We start from the raw sequence: 21,356 nt of genomic DNA, 5'->3' as shown, positions 1-21,356 counted from the left end.
TAGAATCTAAACCCTAACCATCTCATTTGTAAACCCAAACCGACATATAATTTTGTTCTAATTATAAAATCTAAACTCTAACCACTTTATTTGTAAACCCAAACCGACATAGAATTTCGTTTTAATTATAAAATCTAACCCTAAAAAAATTATTTGTAAACCTAAACCGACATATAATTTCGTTTTGATTGTAAAATCTAAACCCTAAATAATTTATTTGTAAACCCAAACCGACACATAATTTTGTTCTAATTATAAAATCTAAACCAAGCCAATATTTAATTTTTCTTAATTAAAAGTATACAGAATTTGTTTCTTAAATTGGTTTTGCTTTTTAACTTAATTTTAATTTATTTTTAAAATAAGATAATGTATAAAAAATTTTGATTGGTTGATAAGGAGGAGGTGAATGGAGAGGTTCACCTGATGTACTTAAGTATTTTCTCAAAATACTGAACTGTACTCTACATCCAGGTTAATTGTAGTTGTTTTGATTTTTGAATATGGGCCGTTCCATGTTAAAGAAAATAATTTAAAATGGGCTTTAAATTAAATGGTCCAAGTCAAAACTCTACTTTAGTTTAGCAGTTTCTTACAAAGTACAAACGCATCCGGTGATTAATGTGGGACACCTTGGGCTCAGTGCACAGTTATTAGAGTACAATGAACTGAACTGTTATTATAGAAATGGAAACGAAACTGCAGAAAAGTAAGACAAAAGTTTAAAGAATTATACCTGTTGTCGATGTGAGGACGCTTTATATCGTTAGAATTGGTATACACATGGACTATTATTCGTAACACTCTGAATCTTCATCCTAATTCCTCCAAACATTTTTTTTTTTTGGATAAAGTTCTTACAAACATTTGAGGCTTTGAGCTGATCTTTATTACATTGTTGTCACGTGTAATGCTTAACTACATAAGTATATGTAGATGGGCTTTGAAGAGTTGAGCAACTTGAGTTTTGTTGGGCTTTCCAAGTCCAAGCCAACTCCCCTATTAGTATGATATTGTCCGTTTTGGGTCCAGGTGGTAAAGTCTGCATGGATTTTTTATTGGTCTCTTTTCCAAAAGGTCTTATACTAATTGGAGTTGGTCTTGGCTTATATATTAGAAACTTATTTTCTAATCTTCAGATGTGGGACATTGTTTGTATTCCAACAAACCTCCCCTCAAACTATGTACCACGATACTTTGGCCTCCCCTTCAGCGAAACCCAGATGCCTAGGCTCCGGATTTCTTAATATTCTACGCAATTTAGCTCATCGTCCATGCAATGTGCATTTGTGATTGGGGTTGTTGTTGTGAATATGAAAAGCGCAGGTCTAAACGAGCTAATAATTAATTATGTGAAAGTTAGTTTCAAAACTAAAAATAAAATAAATTAATGAGTATATAGTCCACAAAATGACATATTACGCAATGGATTTTATTTTTCCTTTTGAGTAAACATTGTTGGTGTTGTTTACTGATTTGTGAGTGTAAGAGAGTCTGCAATGTAAATGCGAGTGAGGCAATAATAAAGTATAGAAAGTAAATAATGCATGAGCTTTGTTAATGAGCTTTGTTAACGAGGTTCGGTTTTTCCTACATTCGGGGAACACTTCCAGATTTCGATTCCACTAGAACAAAAAAGCAAATACAACCTATTCGCAAACACGTAAATCAAGCACAACTCTCTTAATTCACCGCTCCGTTCTATAACATGAAATCTGAAGGATAAATATCTACCCTTAACTAAACTCACACCGAGCCTAGATTCAAACCAAGATAACCTAACCTTGGGCTAAACTCCCCATGAGCCTAGACTTCAGATCTCCAACACTCTGGAGCAACCTTCACACAATCGCCACACCGACGAACAAAGAAGCTTGAACAACACAAGCACCAAACCGTGAAACTAAGCCACACACAAACACAGAAAGCTCTTTAGGATTTACCTTTATGCCTCAGCTCTCTTGCTTCTCTAGGACGTGCCCAACACCTCCTTATATACCCATCAAGATTTCCTAATCACCATAGGAGAATATTTCCAAATTCCATAAGAATAAGACTTTTTTCTTTTTGCTATTTTCTTTTTCTTTGTAAAACTCCAATTTAATCAACTCAATAAATAGTAGTTTTCCTCTTCAATTCATCCTCAAACGGTCCTTCAATATTGCCTTCTCAAACCTTCTAGAAACTTCTCACGCACATAAAACAACATTAATCATGTATCACGTCTTGAATCACACATACACTACTTCAATCATCCAATACATCTTCATTCTCCCTTTTTTTGACTATGCTTGTGAACTCATCAGTTCAAACACTTAAACCCCATCACCAAACACATCTTCGTTCTCCCCCTGAATGAGTCACAACATGGTCAAAACTAACTGGAAAATTTTCCCTGCCTTGCAATACGCGGTCGATAGCCTAGTACACCACCCCCATTGAAATTATCTTTCTTAACCCATATCTTGTTGCGCCTTAGACCTCCATAGTTAACCTCTTGAATGAACCTGAAACAATGCCTCTTAATATGTCCTTGAACTCCACAATGATAACATGTAGGACCTTGAAACCTTACATCATAAGCATTCTCCATTTGGCTCCTCTCTCTCAACAATCTGACACATCTTGACCTAATATGCCCAACAACACCACAATGATGGCAAACAGGTCGAAACACTTGTCTAGGTGCAATCTGCAATTCATAAATTCTTTTACCATGCTCTTTCAAAAATACAGTCCATGAATCACTCTTTGAAGCAGTCTCTAGCACAGTTCCTGATGCAGACGTGATTTTTCCACTTGAAACAAACACCATATCCGATTTTGAAACTTTTCCTTCATACCCAAGGCCACACTTATCAGTCTTGCCAATATTCAAAATATGATCCAACTTCTCTGTACCATTATTAAGCATCCTCAAATTCTTTTGAGTTTCTTCAAGCTGCACTTTAGCTTGTAATGCTTCTCTGTTGCATGTTTCTCTACTTCAACGACTTTAGCCTCTAACTCGAGCTTCTCCTTAATCAAAACTGAATTATCATCAACTACCTTAAGCCAATGTGCATACAACTTCTCATAACTCTTACCAAGTTCTTCACAACTCATATCCTCTCCATCACTATCACTATCAGATTCATGTTCAGATACAGTTGCAGGTTTTGCTGCAGGTTCAGAAGCAGTTGCAGACGCTGATGCAGACACTAATTCAGAACTATCTTCAAAAGTTGTAAACGCCACAAAATTCTTCAGTTCTTCTTCTTCATCTGAATCAGTTTCAGAATCACTAGTAACAACATTCATAGCCTTCTTCTTATGCTTTTGTAGATTGGTAGAATCAGACCGTACATGACCATATCCTTTGCATTCAAAACATTGAACTTTTTTTGATGAAGTCTTCATCTCTTCATCCATTCTACTTTTCTTCTCTTCGCCCTTACGCTTCAGAAATTTAGCAAATTGTCTTGATAACATAACCATTGAATCTTCACAAGATGATACCTTAAGAGCTACTCCAATGTCAACTTCCTTCTTTATTGCTTCCTTAACATCATCATCTTTCTTCTTAACTCCTTCAACTTCATATGCTTTGCTTAATTCAAAAGCCTCCAGAATCCCAACAAACTCATCAAAAGGCCATCTCATCTAAATTATGAGCTTCTTCAACTGCAGAAATTTTTGACTCAAAATTTGCAGGCAATGATCGCTTCAGCTTCTTCACAAGCTTTTTGTCTTTGTACTGCTTTCCAAGAGCAAAAAACCTCATTAGATATATCACATAACTTAGCACTGAACTCAGCCACAATTTCTTTTTCTTTTATCCTTAAATTCTCAAATTGTGATGCCAACATATCCAGCTTTATTCTCTTAACACTTGAAGTACCCTCAAACATATTCTCCAATGACTTCCACGCTTTTTGAGCTGATACACATTGAGAGATTAACTTGAAGTGGCTTGAATAAATAGTATTGTAAATCGCTGTCTTGGTTGTTGAATTACAACTTGATAGCTTTTTCTCTACAGCAGTCCACTTATCTCTGGGCTTAAGACTCTCAACCCCTTTATCATCCACAAGTTTAGGAGGCTCTTAACCAAGCTCAATCGAATTCCATCAATCTTCATCAAGGTTACTAATAAACGCTTGCATACGAACCTTCCAATATCCGTAATTCGTTGAATCAAGCAACGATGGTCTTGACATAGACGTGCCTTCTCTGTATGAATTCATCACAATTGATTCAAAGCTCTGCCTTACTTCCTGAACTACCCTCACTCTTGATCTACCCGAAACTAGACTTAATATCTATCGAGAACCCGCTCTGATACCACTTGTAAATGCGGATGAGGCAATAATAAAGTACAAAAAGTAAATAACGCAAGAACTTTGTTAACGAGGTTCAGTTTTTCCTACTCCCCGGGACCACGTCCAGATTTTGATTCCACTAGAACAAGAAATCAAATACAACCTATTCGCAAACGCGTAAATCAAGCACAACCTCTTAATTTACCGCTCCGTTCTATAACATGAAATCTTACGGATAAATCTCTACCCTTAACTAAACTCATACCGAGCCTAGATTCAAACCAAGATAACTTAACCTTGGGCTAAACTCCCCTTGAGCCTAGACTTCAGATCTCCAACACTCTGGAGCAACCTTCACACAATCGCCACACCGACGAACAAAGAAGCTTGAACAACACAAGCACCAAACCGCGAAACTAAGCCGCACACAAACACAGAAAGCTCTCTAAGATTTATATTTATGCCTCAGCTCTCTTGCTTCTTTAGGACGTGCCCAACACTTCCTTATAAACCCATCAAGACTTCCTAATCACTATAGAAGAAGATTTCCAAATTCCATAAGAAAAAGACTTTTTCCTTTTTACTATTTTCCTTTTCTTTGTAAAACTCCAATTTAATCAACCCAATAAATAGTAGTTTTCCTCTTCAATTCATCCTCAAACCGTCCTTCAATATTGTCTTCTCAAACCTTCTAAAAATTTCTCACGCACATAAAACAACAACAATCATATATCACATCTCGAATCACTTCGACATTACTTCAGCTATCCAATATATGTTCATGCAATGCTTGTACATATTTTTTACTTATTGTAGGAGTCTTTTCTTCTCTTGGTTAGACTTTGACGAAGATCTTTCCACAATTTTTTTACTAATTTATTAGAAAGAATAAATGTTGTGTATATTGTAAAACAAAATCAGAATGGTAATGCCACGTAAATTGAAAAAGAAAGAGATATTTTTGTTATACCAATTTCTCATATATTATAGAACGAATAATAATATTAATTAATTGTTATTTTGAAAGGTCTCCACTGATATTGTTATTTTTGTTATGCTAACTTCTCAATTATTAATATTAGTCTAAAATAAAAGTATGCATTGTTTGCTGCAGATCAAAACAAGATTTGCTTTACATAATACATAATGAGTCCCATACTCCCATACATAATAATAAAGCAAACAAAACCAAAATTTTGTTGGAAAGATGTCAAGACAATTTGTTACGCATTAACATCAAAACGGTCAGTTAACTCCTAAGAAAAGGGTATAGCTCATACCTAAGATTACAACTTATACCTAAAACTCTCCCTCCTTGTTTACCATTGCAGCACTTTGGAAGCTCTCTGATACACCATTCCAAACAAACCTTACATTGCAATATGTCTGATGCACATTGCATCATTGCATAAATTTTATTCGCCCCGAGCTTTTTCTCCCCCGCAGCATAATATGTTGACTGGTATAATTTTATTCGACCACAGTGGGATAAGAGGCTTTCCGCACCAGCTCGTAAAGGAATTCCCTTGTCATCTTGTCAAACGATCTTGCTTCCTTGCTCACATTTTTTGGGTTGTGTATTGAAAAAGTGTTTTTGAAATCTATCTTCCTTGGGAGTTGGGGTTTGATCTTAGAAATAACGAGAAAACATTGGTCGTACCATATTATTCCTGCTCTGTCTCCCTGACATCTCCTGTGAAACTGTCAAATGTGCATAGATGTTTAAATGATGATTTAATTTCTCAATGAAAGTTATGTTTTAATTTTCCTAGTTATATATATTTTTCACCTGATGATTTTATAAATAGAATGTACGTAGAGAGATTCTATAATTTTACAATTTCATTTTAGTATAAGAATTTAGAAAAAGACATTAATTACTATATATAGAAACTGACATGTAATATGCGTACTGGCACATATCCCTATTATTTTAAATAAGATGTTTGCATTTTTTTTCTTTTCTGCTGAAGTGTGTTGTAATGAAAATATCGTAAGATTTTACTTCATATGAAACTGGACTATTATTCAATCACTATACCAAACTTTGTAATCAAATAAATTATAGATACACAAATTAAACAATTCTTTTTAAATTATCATACCACATATAAAGATCTATTTCATACCACAAATAAATAAAATTAATAATGTCATCTACAATATATCTTTTTTTTTTATTCGCCAAAAAATAAAATAATAATAAAGATATATATCAGATGGCATTATTAGTTAACTAATGTTTCGTGCCATTACCTCGTCGACGGCGGTGGCATAGCAAGAGTGGCAATTGGACCTGAAGGAGTCGCCACGGCATTGTAATATGATGGTGACGGAATCTGGAGCCTCGCCATGAGAAACATGCACGTATCCGCTCGCAAGATCATTATCAGAGACATAACGGCTGAGAACGTTGAGGTTTTTCTCATATTTACCACCATGCTTATATTTCCCTTCACTAACGAAGCATTTGTGGTTGAGATACTGATTGGTAAGGTTTAGTGATGAAATGCTGCGTACGAGGAGTAGGATTGCCAAGATAGAGACATAGACTAGGTGTTTGGATAGAGAATATGAAGAATACATTGTTTTGGATTTGATTCTTTTTCAAGAGGTTGTGTTTTTTTTTTTTTTTTTGATAAATGAAACGTTGCGATCGAGTTGTTTTTATGTTGGGGACTCGGAAGGATTTTAACTGATTGGTCTCATTAGTAACTTGATTAACTAATTATCTCAAAACGATATTCTTTTCTTGCACCCTTATACAAATTCTATTGATCAATTCAGTTTGTGGAAGACATGTTTGTTTTTGTTTGTAAAAGACAAGAAAGAGAGAAGAGTTTGGGAATATTTTCGGCGATAGATGGGGAGGGCCGATGAAAAAGTCAAAATTTCAAATTTTAAAACTCTTAGAAAATAGAATCACACGATTCAGTACTTGAGTGGGCACCACTAGTTTTGAGCAAGAAGCAAATAGAATTTGTCTCTTGGAATCTTGGTAGACTGTATCATAATTGACTTCCTCTTGAGTAAATAAGGAATGCAATTAGCTAAGCTTTCATGCATTATGATGATTGATTAGTGTTGTTGTCATGGGCCTAAATGGGTTATTAATGTGAATCTAAGCAGTCCATATACTATAAACATATACATGCTTCAAACATATGTGTATTATTTACAACCAAAATTAGTGTTGGGTCTTCCATAAAACGCATATTTAACGGATCTGACCTAATACGACATAATTATACATAGAGTTATTTTGCCGAAACCGTAACAATTTCGTACTTATTAGACTAATCGTTTTAACACTTCTTCTTCATTCTGGGAATGACGGTTAAAAATCTAGACTTGAGGACTTATTAGACTAATCGTTTTTGTCATTGTTGGGGGTAGATTCTCACTCCCCGCATAAGGCCAGCCCATAAACATTTGCAGAAGTCCAAAAACTATTGGAATGTGAATGGGGGTATTTCAGTCTTTTTGATGGATGAACCGACATAGTATCCTATAAATACGGACGCACGATACCTAAAGAAGAGATCGAGAAAAAGAAAAAGAAACAATTAGAGAAAACGACAAGTGATTGATGGCTGACTCGTCGATAGACTAAATTGGACAAACCACTTGGGTCGTCCATTCTCTTGTAACCTGTTATTCTCGTTTTATTTGACTCGTCTAGTTAAGCTTTGTAGTCTGACTTTCACGTGCCTCGGCATATATTTATAAAGGGAATTTCAATATTTTTTTCACCAAACAAAATCTCTAATTGCGACCGATTTGGACATCAACACACTCAGATTTGGTTGAGACCTTTTTTCTTAATATAGAAGATAACCAAGTTTCAGCTTATTAATCGTACTGAAGTGGAGGAAGTCGTCGAACTTCTCAAGGGTGTGACTGATTTGGTATGATATATACAAATGCATTAGCACTCTCCAATGTAGTATTTACATCTAGATAACGCATTCGATGAAAAATTACCTGACTGCATCCACACTTAATCTAGATATTTTGGATAGAGTGGTAGAATTTGGACCCAAATTTTGCAACTAAACAATAGATTAGACCATAATACCCTTATATTCACTAAAATCTCAATTGTAGTCTCGTTATATGATATATTACTATATGAGACTACAATTGAGATTTTAGTGAATATAAGGGTATTTTGGTCTAATCTATTGTTTAGTTGCAAAATTTGCGTCTAGATGAGCACGGGTTGAAATTCAGTTTACTTACATTGTAATTTTTTTATAAAATATAATTTATATGATTATTTTTAAAAGTTTTTATGGATATAATATTATGGAATAAAATTATATGCTAAATATCATGACTTGAATGTCATTATAAGACATAATTTTGTGAATTTGGTTTTTAAAAAGCGAGTTATTATATTATGAGTAATTTAATGTATTGTTATACTTTTTGTTTTAATATATTTGGTTTTTTAAAATTCTTGCATATTATAGTAACATATTATTGACATTGCTATAACAAACCAATTTAGAGTGTTTATAGTTTCTAACTTTAATATCAAGTTTCAATATTTAAAAAATATTTCCAAAAAATTTATTTAAAGTTTATTATATTATAAAAATTATAAAATTCAACAAAAAAGTATGAAATTGAATTTATATATTCAAATTTTGACCCGTTACTCAGTAAAACTTTTAATTCAATAGTTATTATTTTTAAAGAATAATATTAATAAAAATTTAATATTTTATAGATTGAAACATTTATATTTGTTTTTAAAAATTCAATTTATGGTATATCCGGAAATAAAAATATTTTTTAATTATAAGAAATAATATGATAATTTATTTGTTTGACAAAATAGACTCATATATTTAAATGAGAGGTGGAGTATAATAATAATTAACAAATTAATATGTTAAGTTAGATATCAAATGATTTTATTTGATGAATAATTTAATAAAGAAAATTAATATGGTAAGTTTGATGATATCAAATGATTTTTTAGAATATTCTCTTTAAGATTTTTGGAAACAATAAATCCAAACTATACAAATAATATAAAACTTAATCTATAACCTATTTGTAACCAACTTATTAAAATTATATAATTTACAAAACAATGTTGTGTACTTCCGTTTTATTATATAGGGGATGATTCAATAATGTTTATGTTTAGTAAAATTTCTTCTTCAAATCCAAAATCACCTTCTTCTTTTTTTTGGCAAAACGCCAAAACCATAAAATCGTATTTTTCACCAATTTGTGGATTCATTTTTTTTTTTTTTTTTTGCCGAAGCCACATAACCATCTTTTATCTAAAGCCCTCAAACATATTTGTCTAGTCAAAATTGTAATATTACTATTCATGGATACACAATTTTTCTCACAAAAACCGTAATTAAGCATTTTCAGCTAAACTCATAAAATGCGTTTTTCAGTGACCCTTAAGATATAACCACACAGTTTTTTTTTTTTTTTTATAAGTTTACTCATTCATCCTGAGTTTCTTGAAATTTATCTTCGTATGTAGCCTTAACCCAAATTTTGAAAGTATTTGTTGTGAATTTGGCGCAACCAAAAAGTTGATCTTTTAGGTGAATGGTTTTTTAGTTAACTAACATGTAATATACGAATTTGAATATAGTAGGGGACATTAACACAATCACTAGACTATGTGTCCTAGTCTATTTGGATATTTCATGATGATGAAACAGCTTTCATGACTCAAAGACCATACATAAAAATACATTCTGTGAATTAATTTAAGATCACATCAAATGACGTTGCGGCAAAGTACTGCGGGAAAATGTTAAGCTTGCCATATTTTCAAAAGTTATCAGGAAGTAATAAAGAAAGAGTGGAGAAGATAGCTATTGTTTCTTAATCACTAATTTAAAAAACAATTAAAATACCGAATGGTAACAAAGTTTTGGTCCCCTATTCTCATATGTATAGGTATAGCTGAGACTTAAACAAACAAATGTGAAGTGCATGCAGTGGATAGATAATTTTTATTTTATTTTTGGTTGTAAAATGTTAAAATGAAAGCTTTATAAAATATATATAACCAAAACAAAATAGAAAGTTGTCAAAATAATGTTGTTCGATCTGCACGAAACATCATTGGAAGTTGTCAAGAGAATTAGTTCTGTATCATCATCAAAGAGTCTTTAAGTCCTAAGAAAAGGATATAGCTCATACCTAAGATTACAACTCGTACCCAAAACTCTTGCTCCCTGTTTACCATCACAACACTTTGAAAGTTGATTGATACTCCATTCCAAACAAGGCTGGCAGTCAGCTACGTCTTTTGCACACTGCACCATTGCATACACTTTTTGTTTCCCGATTCTCTCCTCTGCTGCCGCATAATATAAAAACTCGACGCCGTCCGGGCCCGTCTTATCAGCTTTCATAGTCAGCTGTTGTAAGAATTCCTTTGTCTTCTTGTTGAACAACTTTGTATCCCCCCTCACATTGTTTGGGTTATGCATTGAGAAAGTATTCTTGTAATTCATCTTCCTTGGGGCTTGGTCATTGATCATACTAATATCGAGAAAACACTGGTCGTACCATATTATCCCCCCTTTATTTCTCGGACATCTCTTACGAAACTGTCAAATAAATATACATACATGTTATGGTTCATCTCAAATGATACTTTAAACTTTCAATGCAAAGAATGACTCCATAATGCTTTGCAACTTTGTATAACTATTTCGTAAGATAATAAACTAGAATATATCGATAATAAGATGTAAATTTGTGACCCCGGCTAAAATTTGTTTGCTTCTTTTTTCTTTTTTAAACTCCAGTCTGAGTTTTGGTTTTCAATAATCATTTATCTTTTAGCTCTAATGTGATGTTATACGTATACACCACACCACAATATGTATATCATATATGTTAATATGTAATAATGTTGAAGTGACCTTACCCCGGCGACGGCTGTGTCGTAGCAGGTTCGACAGTTGGACTTGTACGAGTCCCCACGACACTGGAATATGATGGTTGTGGAATTGCGACCCTCAGTAGTAGAGCTGTGTACGAACCCCTGTGTAATATCGTCGGCGACGAAACGGATGAGAGAGTTGAGGTCTTTCTCGTATTTACTTCCCTGCTGGTATTTTCCTTGGTTAACCCGGCATTTGTGGTGAAGATATTCATTCGTAATATTCAGGGAGGAAACGCTGCATATGAGGAGTTGTATAGCCAATATATAAAAAGAAATGAGGCATTTGCATAGAGAATATGACGAGTACATTATATTGTATTCGTAATATTCAGGGATTAAGATGTTTTTAGGAGACTCAGAACGATTTTAGCTTATTGACACACATCAGTAACTGGATTAACTATTTTCTCAAAACACTATTCTCTCTTTTGGCTACTTTATACAAAATGCTATTGTATCATTTGAGTTTGTAGAAGAAATGTTTCTTTTTTTTCCCTCAAAAGTAGAAGAAATGTTCTTTCTTCGTTTTTTTTGGGTCTGTAACAGACAGAAGAGAGGGGTCGGGTATTTTTCGGCGAAGGGTGAGGATGGCCAATGGAAAATTCAAAATTTTACATGTTTTACTTTTAAGTTAATTTTTTTTAGGGAAATAGAATCACCGTACCACAAGTTTTGATGAAGGAACAAACGGATTCCGGGATTAGGGATTTGTTAAAGTGAGCTAAACTGTATCATCTTATTAGAAATTTAACCCTATTATCATGTGATATATTACAAAAAATGTCATTACATTTTAGTTAATTTAATAACTAACAAAATAAAAATTTATATTGGTTTATAAAATAAGAAAACAATATTTTTGAAATTATTTAACAGATTCTATTAATTGTTTCATAAATTTTAGGAAACAATAACATACTATTTAGAATAATGATAAATTTTAATTTTATTTATAAAACTTAGTTTTATTTATAAAATTAAGATTAAATATATGCAATCGTTTAATAATGATATATATATTTTAAAATTAACATACAACATTGCTTACATTTAAAAAATATAAAATATTATATCTTAACTATTAAATATTTTTTTGCACTACACTTTAACGCAGTGACATCTTATTAAAATCTAAGAAATCATAAATATTATATTTTATTCAAAATACTATATACAAAAAAAAATCAAAAAGTTAAATCAAGATTTCTAAACACTACTGCTTCAATATGGCGTTTGTTTTATTTTCTAGATTTTACCAAATTTATATGATTAACGGATTTGATTATTATATCATGTACCGAAGACGGGTTGAAACTATAGTATAAAACTAAATAAATTAAATATACAAGATTATAAAATATATAAAATATACCAAATAAAACTTGCACTATTATTTTATAACTAACAAATTACACTAAAATTTATATAAATATTTCCTTATGCTATAAAACAAGAGTATTTATCTTGTTGCATAATTATTTGGTCAATGATCTAATTAACACTTGTATGGCCAAAACCATAAGTTGATGAAAGTTGTAGAGTTTTTTTAGAATTATTTTTCCGATTTCTCTACCTCTTTCAATATTTCAGAGGATAAAAACTAAGTCGTGGTCGGATTTGGGCCAATCGTTTTTGTTCGGTTTGTCTTGCTTTGAGGGTAACCAAGTTTGTGCTTAACACGCAGAGTAGTCGTTGAACCTTGCAAGGGGTGGGACTGAATTAAGACTTTTGTTAGGTCATCTCCAGAGGTAGGAACGCTTATCGTTTCTCTAGTATTTTAATCATTTTCTTTTAATATTATTATAAATTTAAATAATAAATCTGTAAAAAACATTTGACTAACCATAAACTGCCACATGGCAGAGCAACTATTCTCAGAGCATCTTTACTAATAGTTACTCTTAAACCATGTATAATAATTTTTTTTTCAACACCTCCACCTCAACTTTTAACACTACACATCATTTTCATAATAATACCCAAATCAATTTTATTAAACTTCAACACCCAAATCAACACCCAAATCAATTTTAACCTCTACAATAGTTTTGTTTAATAAAATTCAATACCTTATCCTACTATTTTCACATTATATTCTTATTTTTACTTAATTTGATACAACACATTTATAATAATAATTAAAATTAACAAAAGTCATTATTATTTTTTAAATTGAAATTATATATTTTTAGCTAATTTTAATATAACAAAATTACAAAATATGAAATAAACAAGAGTTTATTAGAGAAAAATTTGAAAAATATACTAGAAATGATGATTTTTTGTATCGGAATAATATGAACCAAGTCTCTATTTATAGAGTGTAAAAAATGTTGAATTTTGATATTAAAATTATCTTATAAAAAAATTATTTACTACATAATGATTGATTTTAAAATGATAAGGTAAAAAAAAATTCTTCAAAATCTTACTCTTCAATAAGAATACAACACATGTCTATCTCTCTCCAAACCTTTTTTCTTTTCAGACAAAAAAAAAAAAATTGATTCATCAAGAATGAATCCAGATAGATTTTTTATTTTCTTCAACACCCTCGTTGCAGTAATTAAGCAGTTGTATAACTTTTTCAACAACCCCATTGCACATAGTCTTAAAGGTACTCTCAACTAAAAATTATAAAATAATAATAAAGCAAATCAAAAAGTGAGAAACGTTTCTTTAGCTGCTAGCATCAGAAGAATCGTTTCTCTATAGTATAACAGTTTATGATTGGTCAATTTATTTTATATTGATTTATTCTTTAAATATATAATAATATTTAAAAAAATAATTAAAATATATTATTTTGAGCAACGTTTGTTGTTGCTACCGATAATGATGGTCTTATTCCCCTTCCCTTAGAAAATTAGGGCTGCCCACTTTTTTCTTTTGTCGTCTTAATTCTATTCAAAAGAGGAATAAGAAATGAAGTTACAAGTAAAGAAAAACTGAAAAAGAGCAAACCCATTTATAACAAAGATCAGACCCCAAAACCCGAAAAGAAGCATTAGCCAGATCGATTCTCTGCCTCAATCCTATTATGCAACCACCCAGGGCCCCCTCTCGACAGGTAGGTAGGACTATTGTAATGTCCGTGCCCAAAAAAATATGAAATATGGAAGTTTATATCGAGAATTGGAGTGAATTTGGTTTAATTTTCTGTTGGTTTACTAAGCGGATCGATTTATTAATTAAATAAAAGGATGGTTTAATTAATTCTGGTTTAATCTAAGGATGGTTTAATCTAATTAAATCATGGTTTATTATAATTAAACCAAAAACCCTTTTTGTTAATAAGAGATCGCCTCCTTCCTGTTATTTTCGTGAATGACTGAAAGAAAACAAAGAGAAGAAGTGCTCATTCACGTGTGAGAAAAGAAGAAGGGAGAGTAAACTAGATTTTTGGTGTTCAAAGCAAAAAGAACAGAATCGTCAGGGTTTGGGAGAAGCAAGATCCGACTGCTCAAATCGTTTCGAAAGGTATTGATTTTTGGTAACGTTGTAGCTAAGGGATTTTCATACATTCTCCTTTTTACAGAAGTGAATTTGAATTAATATTCTAGGAGATAACGGCAGTTTCGTGGAGCGTTTCTTCTCAGTCACGGATTGAGACAAGTGGGTGTTTCGGGATCGATTGCGGTTCCATCTGAGATCTGATGGTGCTGAAATTTTGTGGAAAGCTTTGTGACGTCTAGGGATAGCTTTACACCGGTGGGATTTGATAATTAACGGTTATTTTTTATTTTAGGGTTTCGTCTTTGAGACTGTTCTTTTCTGATGTTTCTGTCCAGTTTTTCTATAAGTTGTTTTTGGTTGTGTGGCTTGTTGTAGGGCGTTTCTGGGATGTTTCAGACGTTAGGAGAGTCTCAACTGGTTGTATTCGTTGTTATAATCAGTTTAATAAGATGAGTGCGTGACCATGAGCTTATCTAAGCGATTGGGTTGTATAACTTGTTTTGTGTGATGATGTGTAGGTGTGGTGAATGTGTTATTGAATGTTCTATTTAATGACTGGTTTGTTATGTTTTATTTGTGGTTGTACTCTTGATTTGCTTGTGCGTATAGCTCATAGATGGGAGGATCATCTCACTGGGTATTTCTGGTAATACTCACGCATCTCATTGTGTTTGTGGTGCAGGTAATGTGTAGCGTGGAATCATGGCGATGAGGAGGAGGATGATCTAGGGTCTCGGTTATTGTGTTATGGTTATGTTATTGATGTTGGAACCTTGTATAGAAGCATGCTAGGTTGATGGTTTATATTAGTTTTAATTGATATGATATTTATATTAAATTAGAGTTGGTTTGGTTGACTTCCGCTGTGCATGTTGATTTGTTGTTGGTCTATTGTTTGGTTTATAATTAAATATTATGGGGTATTTAATTATATTATTATTATTATTTTTAAAAAAACGGGTCAGGTCGTTTCAACTATGAAGGTAAGGTTTCATCAATTCCTCTCGATCTTGCTGCCCACTTTTACTATAACTATTTGTAATTAATTTAATAATCTATACTCCCTCTGTTTCACAAAGAGTGTCATTTTAGAGAAAAATTTTTGTTACACAAAAAGTGTCATTCTACATTTCCTATGTGCTTTTCAATGTTATATTTTCTTTTTTACCCATAAACCGAATGCTCTTTTCATTGAATTTCAACCATTAATCACTTATTAAATAGGAGCAAACATGTATAATTTAAACTTTTCTTAATTTGTGTGAAATGTGTCAGAATGACACTCTTTGTGAAACAGAAGGAGTATAATAATAGTATTATTAATAAATGCAAAAAACAATTACTCCTTTTCGTTGAATTTTTTATTATAAAATATTTTATTTTTATTTTTTGATTGCTTTGATTGAGTTAGAGTTGTGTCTTTTAGAAACAATTATGTCTATTTAAGTGTTCACATTTTTAAGAATTTATATATTTGTTATTTTTTTGGAAAATTTTCAAACTTGCTTTTCAACACAGATTTTCAATTTTCAAGGTCATTGTTTTCAACATACATAATTTTAACATTGTGATGTTAAAATGACTTCTGTGTGAAAAATCTATTGCATTTTTGATTTAATTTATAAATTGTTGTAATATTTTATTATATTCAGTCTTTGAGTATAATTCTTTCATAATATTAATTTTTTTTATTAAATCTAATAAAATAATTTATTCTAACCATTTAATTGAACCGTTGCAACATTTAGTATATTTAATATGTAAAATCACGTCACTTGTATAAACTCTTCATAAATTATTATTTATTAATTTTTAATTGCTTAAATATATTTAAATGAAAAGTTGTAACCTTTTAATTAAACCACAAAAAATTATTTTATTGATGAACCATTAAACTTTTGATTTATTATATTATATGAACCACTCCAACTTTTGGTAAATTTGATATAATTGTTTCTACAAAACGAAAATATATTTTAATTTTTTTTGTTGTCGTTTAATTAAATTAAATTTATTTGTCGAATCATTGTAACTTTTGATTTTTTTTTATCAATCTTTTTGTTGTGTATTGTTTATATTTATATCCATCAAAACATTTTCTTTTAAGAATGTCATATTTTTCATTACAACTCTTCTTTATGTTTTTTTTTCATTTAGTATTACCCTCTTTACCATATTTTCCCTTTTCTAGTTTTTACTATATTTATTTTTTCCAATCATCTCTCTATTTCATATAGTTGTATATTTAACTTACATTTATGTATGTCTAACATTAATAGATTTATAATTTTTTAAAAATTTTAGATAACTATTAATTTTTTTATCAATTTATTTACATGATATAGATGAAAAATGTTTTCAAAGGCCAAATTGTTTTTTTTTCACAAAAAAGGCCAAATTGTTTTATTAACTTTTTATATTGTATATTTCACTACGGGTTATATTTTTTATTTTAGGTCTTCTTAATGTACATTGTCACAAACATATATATATATATATATATATAACTACCACTCATGTCGTTACAAATATATTTATTTCTGTAAAAACTCTCAGGATTCCACACCGTATTCCATAGGCATCCAACTCGGAGGAAATACACAAGGAAAGAACTGTTCAGGTTCTCGCATCAGGTGGCCTTTCATTTACTTACAAGTAAGGAAGGTAAGAAAGCTCCTAAAGGTTCATGTGACATAGCTGTTGGATCAAGCTCTAAGCAACCTAAATGTAAATGTAAAGGCTTCTTCACATGTAAATGTTACTTACATGTGAAGAAGGTAAGAATGCTCCTAAAGGTTGATTGGAGCTTGAACCAGCAGCTATGTCACATGTAAATAAGGAGAAACCTGATGCGAGTACCTGAACAGTTTCTTCCTTGGAGTATATTCTCAAAGTTTGATGCCGACAAAATATAATTTAAAATCCTCATACCTAAACTAATGGTGCAACCATCACACCTCCTTCATCAAAATCTTGTGCACTTTTACCACTTCATACTTGTTCATAACTTCTAATGAAGTGAAAAATATCCCAAGGTGGTGACCAGTTTGCAAATAGACGACAAATAATGTCTTGTCAGCCTAACAACCAGTGAAGAAAAATTTAGTCACGAAAAACACAAATCAGATCGCATTAATCAAAACGAAGTAGATGAGAATAATAAAAAAAAAAAAAACAAAACCAAAGTAAAAATTCTATACTTGTTAAGAAGAACTATACCTTAGTTTCTCCACAATCAAAATGAAAAATCCAAACACCATAACCAGCAATGAAAATATATTCAATCAATCTGATACCATAAAAGAAAAAGAGATATATTCATCTTATGTAAAGACAACAAAAAGAAGACTGATGCAACGTAGGATAGGGTGATATGAAGGTGAACATACCTCTACTATGAGGAGAATCAAGAGAAGAACAACTTTAGACTTGTAGGTGACTTTTTTTTTCCTCCTTCTTTACATTACTAGATTTTATAAAGCTTCAAAAATGCATCCGGTCAAAGTTTCTACTGCTCAATTTCAATTTGTTTCCATACTCAAAATCTCAATTTTCAATAATCATTTAAAGTTGTGTTTAATTTATTTCTTTTTTTGCTTCATAAAAGATTTTTTTTTTAAACTTTGAATAAGACATATTTAAATCTCTATTAACAGTAACTAGAGATTTATTTCAGATTTTATTACTCTTTTTTTGGTTATGGTTTTTTAAGGTCAACATAAGGAGTGTGGAATTTTTCAAATAAAGAAAGAATAATTATATCTCCAAAAATGTAAAAGACTTTTTTTTCTATCTACAAAAAAGATTAAGTTGCAAGATTTGGTTTTATCGTTACGATAAGTAATTGTTCTAAGAACCAATCATGGTTCACTCCAACATTATTTTCAAAGGGAAGAATTATGTAATTTGAATATGAGTATTTTCGTTTATCTCTTCACAAATACTATTTGATAATTTAAAGCAGTTCATTGTATAGACTTGAAAAGCTAACTAGTGCCACAATTTTTAGAAAAATCTCCTTTCGAGCTTCTGATAGAAAACGAGTAAACCATTCTTAAGTTCTATAGTTTACATTTTCCACATTATAATTGAAATTTTCCTTTTTCTTTTTGTTAATAAGTAAAGGGAGACCCACTTACAGTACTTGCCACAACCTCTATCCTTATGAATATTTAAAATCATTCTTAGTCTTTTTTTTAACATGTTGTTTTACTCGGGATTCAAAGGTGATAGCTGACGTGTTAAGATTGACAATTTGTCCTGAGATTCTCTCATAGTCCTGCATAATCTTAATGCTAAAAAAAAGAGAACATCATCTGCAAATAGTATATTATTTAGTGTTTGACCGTAGGAATCCTACGGTAGGACTAATGCTAAAAAAGTAGTAAAAGAAACTATTATTAAAGTTAAACAATAAAAAAACAAATAAACTCAAGAGATAAATATGTATAATTATATTTAAATAAGTAAAATATTTTGATATTGTATGATTATTCAATAAAAGTTTTAAAAATGTTATTGACATTTAAGTAATCATGTGCTTTAAGTTTTCTATAATTATTAAATAAATTAAAATCAATTAACACTATGTACTATTCCGCGGAAAACCGGAGGCTGAACTTTTTTTTTTGATGAAAATTTGTAATAATTTATTTTGTTATTATGTTATTTATAATGGTTTGTGATTAAAAATTTGTTGCTTATATTATAATTTTTATATTTTAAAAATATTTATTGAAAACCTGCCAATAAAATATTTGCATGTAATGAATAAAATTATTTAAACCTTTGTGAAATCTTTGCTATAGTTGTGAAGTAACTAAAAATATATAACTAACATGTAAAAAAAAATCTTATATGTTAGTTTTTTAAGTACAAATTAGTTTTGATTTAACAGTTTTTTCACTTTTCTACAATTTTTTTTTTTGATTTTTCTCCTATTTTCGTTTTTTTAACTAGAAATTTTTCTTTAATTAATTATTTAATCTTAATTAAGTTTTTCTAATGGCAATTGAATGTAATATTTTACATATTTTAAGGTTAGTTTTATATTTGTACTTCCCAATTAATATAGTAGTTTTTTTCATTTTTCTACAATTTATTTTATTTGATTTTTCTCCTATTTTCGTTTTTTTAATTAGAATTATTTATTTAATTCATTATTTAATCTTAATTAAGTTTTTTCTAATGGCAATTAAATGTAATTTTTTACACATTTTAAGGTTAGTTTTATATTTGTACTTCCCAATTAATATAGTAGGATAAGTGATTATACAATAATTTACGCATATGTGAGGGCTGTTACCTAGTTTGGATAATAATATATTAGGGGGTGTTATTGAATTCTTTTATAAAAGATTTTGAAGACTTCAACAAAATCATCAAAAGTGAATAAGTGAAAGAATTTTTTAATGATTGCTAGAGAGTATTCTATAATTTTGTTGATTAGTTTTCTAAAATTTTGTAAAATACTCCAAACAATCTCTGTATTTTTGTGATACTTTACATGACTTTATTTTGTAAATAAAATATATAAAATCATGAACCAATAACATAATAATTGAATTCATTAACCATCCTAGATTCTTTTGACACAAAACTTTTAATGACTTTATAAAATACTGAATCCAATAACCCAAATTTGTTAAGATTTTAAATGACTTTTTACAAATCATAAACTAATAACACTAACTTTAGCTGTTAAAATCTTGATCTAATAACAATAGATTTTACATAACATCTAAAGTCTTTAAAACTCTATTATAATCTCAAACTAATAACCCCATTTAGTGTTCGCGTATTATTTTTTTTTAATTTTGTTTGTCAAACTAGTCTTTGCGTATTAATTTATACTTCATATTTTGGAGCAGTTACACCGAATTGTAAGTTATTTTCGCCTTTTGGTAATATCCGCTCAAAACTTCTTTCAACCACTAGCTAATAAAGCAAACACAAAATTATATCTTAAACTAAGGTGTTGATTGGTTCTCCCGCCAGCTCCCGCAAACGCTGCGTTTGCGGGTGGTAGCGGTTGCTAGCGGTTAGTACCAATCACACAAACCGCTCTCAATCGCTCCAAATCTCTCCCAACCGCCTCAAACCACGGAATTCCAAAAGCTGTTTCCCGCAACCGTTTGCGTTTGCGGGCGATTGCGTTTTGAATTTTTTTTTTTTGTAAACTTGAAACAAATCAATGTTAATGAAATGTATATTTTATATATCTTTTACCTAGCTATTTTATTCATTAAGGATGAGAGAAAATAAAGTACGAATACGATTAAGAATATTAAAAAATAAACAATTGGAAGAAAATAAGATTTCAATTAACAATAATCCAGAAAACTTGATGTAAATTTAATGGCATATCGCACGAGTTCAATAAATTCTAAATAAATATAACATTTCATCAAAAAATTTAAGAAAATAAGATTATTTGTGAAAAATATAAAAAATCACGAGTGACTCTTCAAAACTCTCGTTTGATCATTACCACTGAGCCCCACGGAACTTATTAAGTGTGTGAGATTTACGAAAGAAGATCTACGTTCTAAAACATATGTTTTGTCATTTATCAAATTACTTAAGTTTTGGTAAAAAGCCAAATGCATAAAGTAATAAGTATTTCAATATGAAATTTATTTGTTTTTTAAATAATTATT

At 30.5% G+C, this 21,356-nt stretch overlaps 3 pseudogenes across 2 annotated transcripts; all 3 read right to left on the bottom strand.

The window, feature by feature from the left end:
- Nucleotides 1-2,285: 2,285 nt before the first annotated feature.
- On the bottom strand, nt 2,286-3,477 carry LOC147920423 (uncharacterized; annotated as a pseudogene).
- Nucleotides 3,478-5,415: 1,938 nt separating this feature from the next.
- LOC109130981 (putative cysteine-rich repeat secretory protein 35) lies at nt 5,416-7,063 on the bottom strand (annotated as a pseudogene). Its single transcript, XR_015591604.1, has 2 exons — nt 6,558-7,063; nt 5,416-6,002 (listed from the first exon to the last, which is right to left on the bottom strand). The product of XR_015591604.1 is annotated as a putative cysteine-rich repeat secretory protein 35 (transcript).
- Nucleotides 7,064-10,192: 3,129 nt separating this feature from the next.
- Nucleotides 10,193-11,719, bottom strand: LOC104766101 (cysteine-rich repeat secretory protein 34-like; annotated as a pseudogene). The gene is made up of 2 exons (XR_015591605.1): nt 11,224-11,719; nt 10,193-10,900 (listed from the first exon to the last, which is right to left on the bottom strand). The product of XR_015591605.1 is annotated as a cysteine-rich repeat secretory protein 34-like (transcript).
- Between the last annotated feature and the right edge of the window lie 9,637 nt (nt 11,720-21,356).

The sequence above is a fragment of the Camelina sativa genome, chromosome 19, assembly GCF_030686135.1.
Source record: "Camelina sativa cultivar CO46 ecotype springtype chromosome 19, ASM3068613v1".
Taxonomy (NCBI): Eukaryota; Viridiplantae; Streptophyta; class Magnoliopsida; order Brassicales; family Brassicaceae; genus Camelina; species Camelina sativa.
The sequence above is the reverse complement of the archived record's forward strand: the minus strand, read 5'-3'. Positions and strand labels throughout refer to the sequence as shown.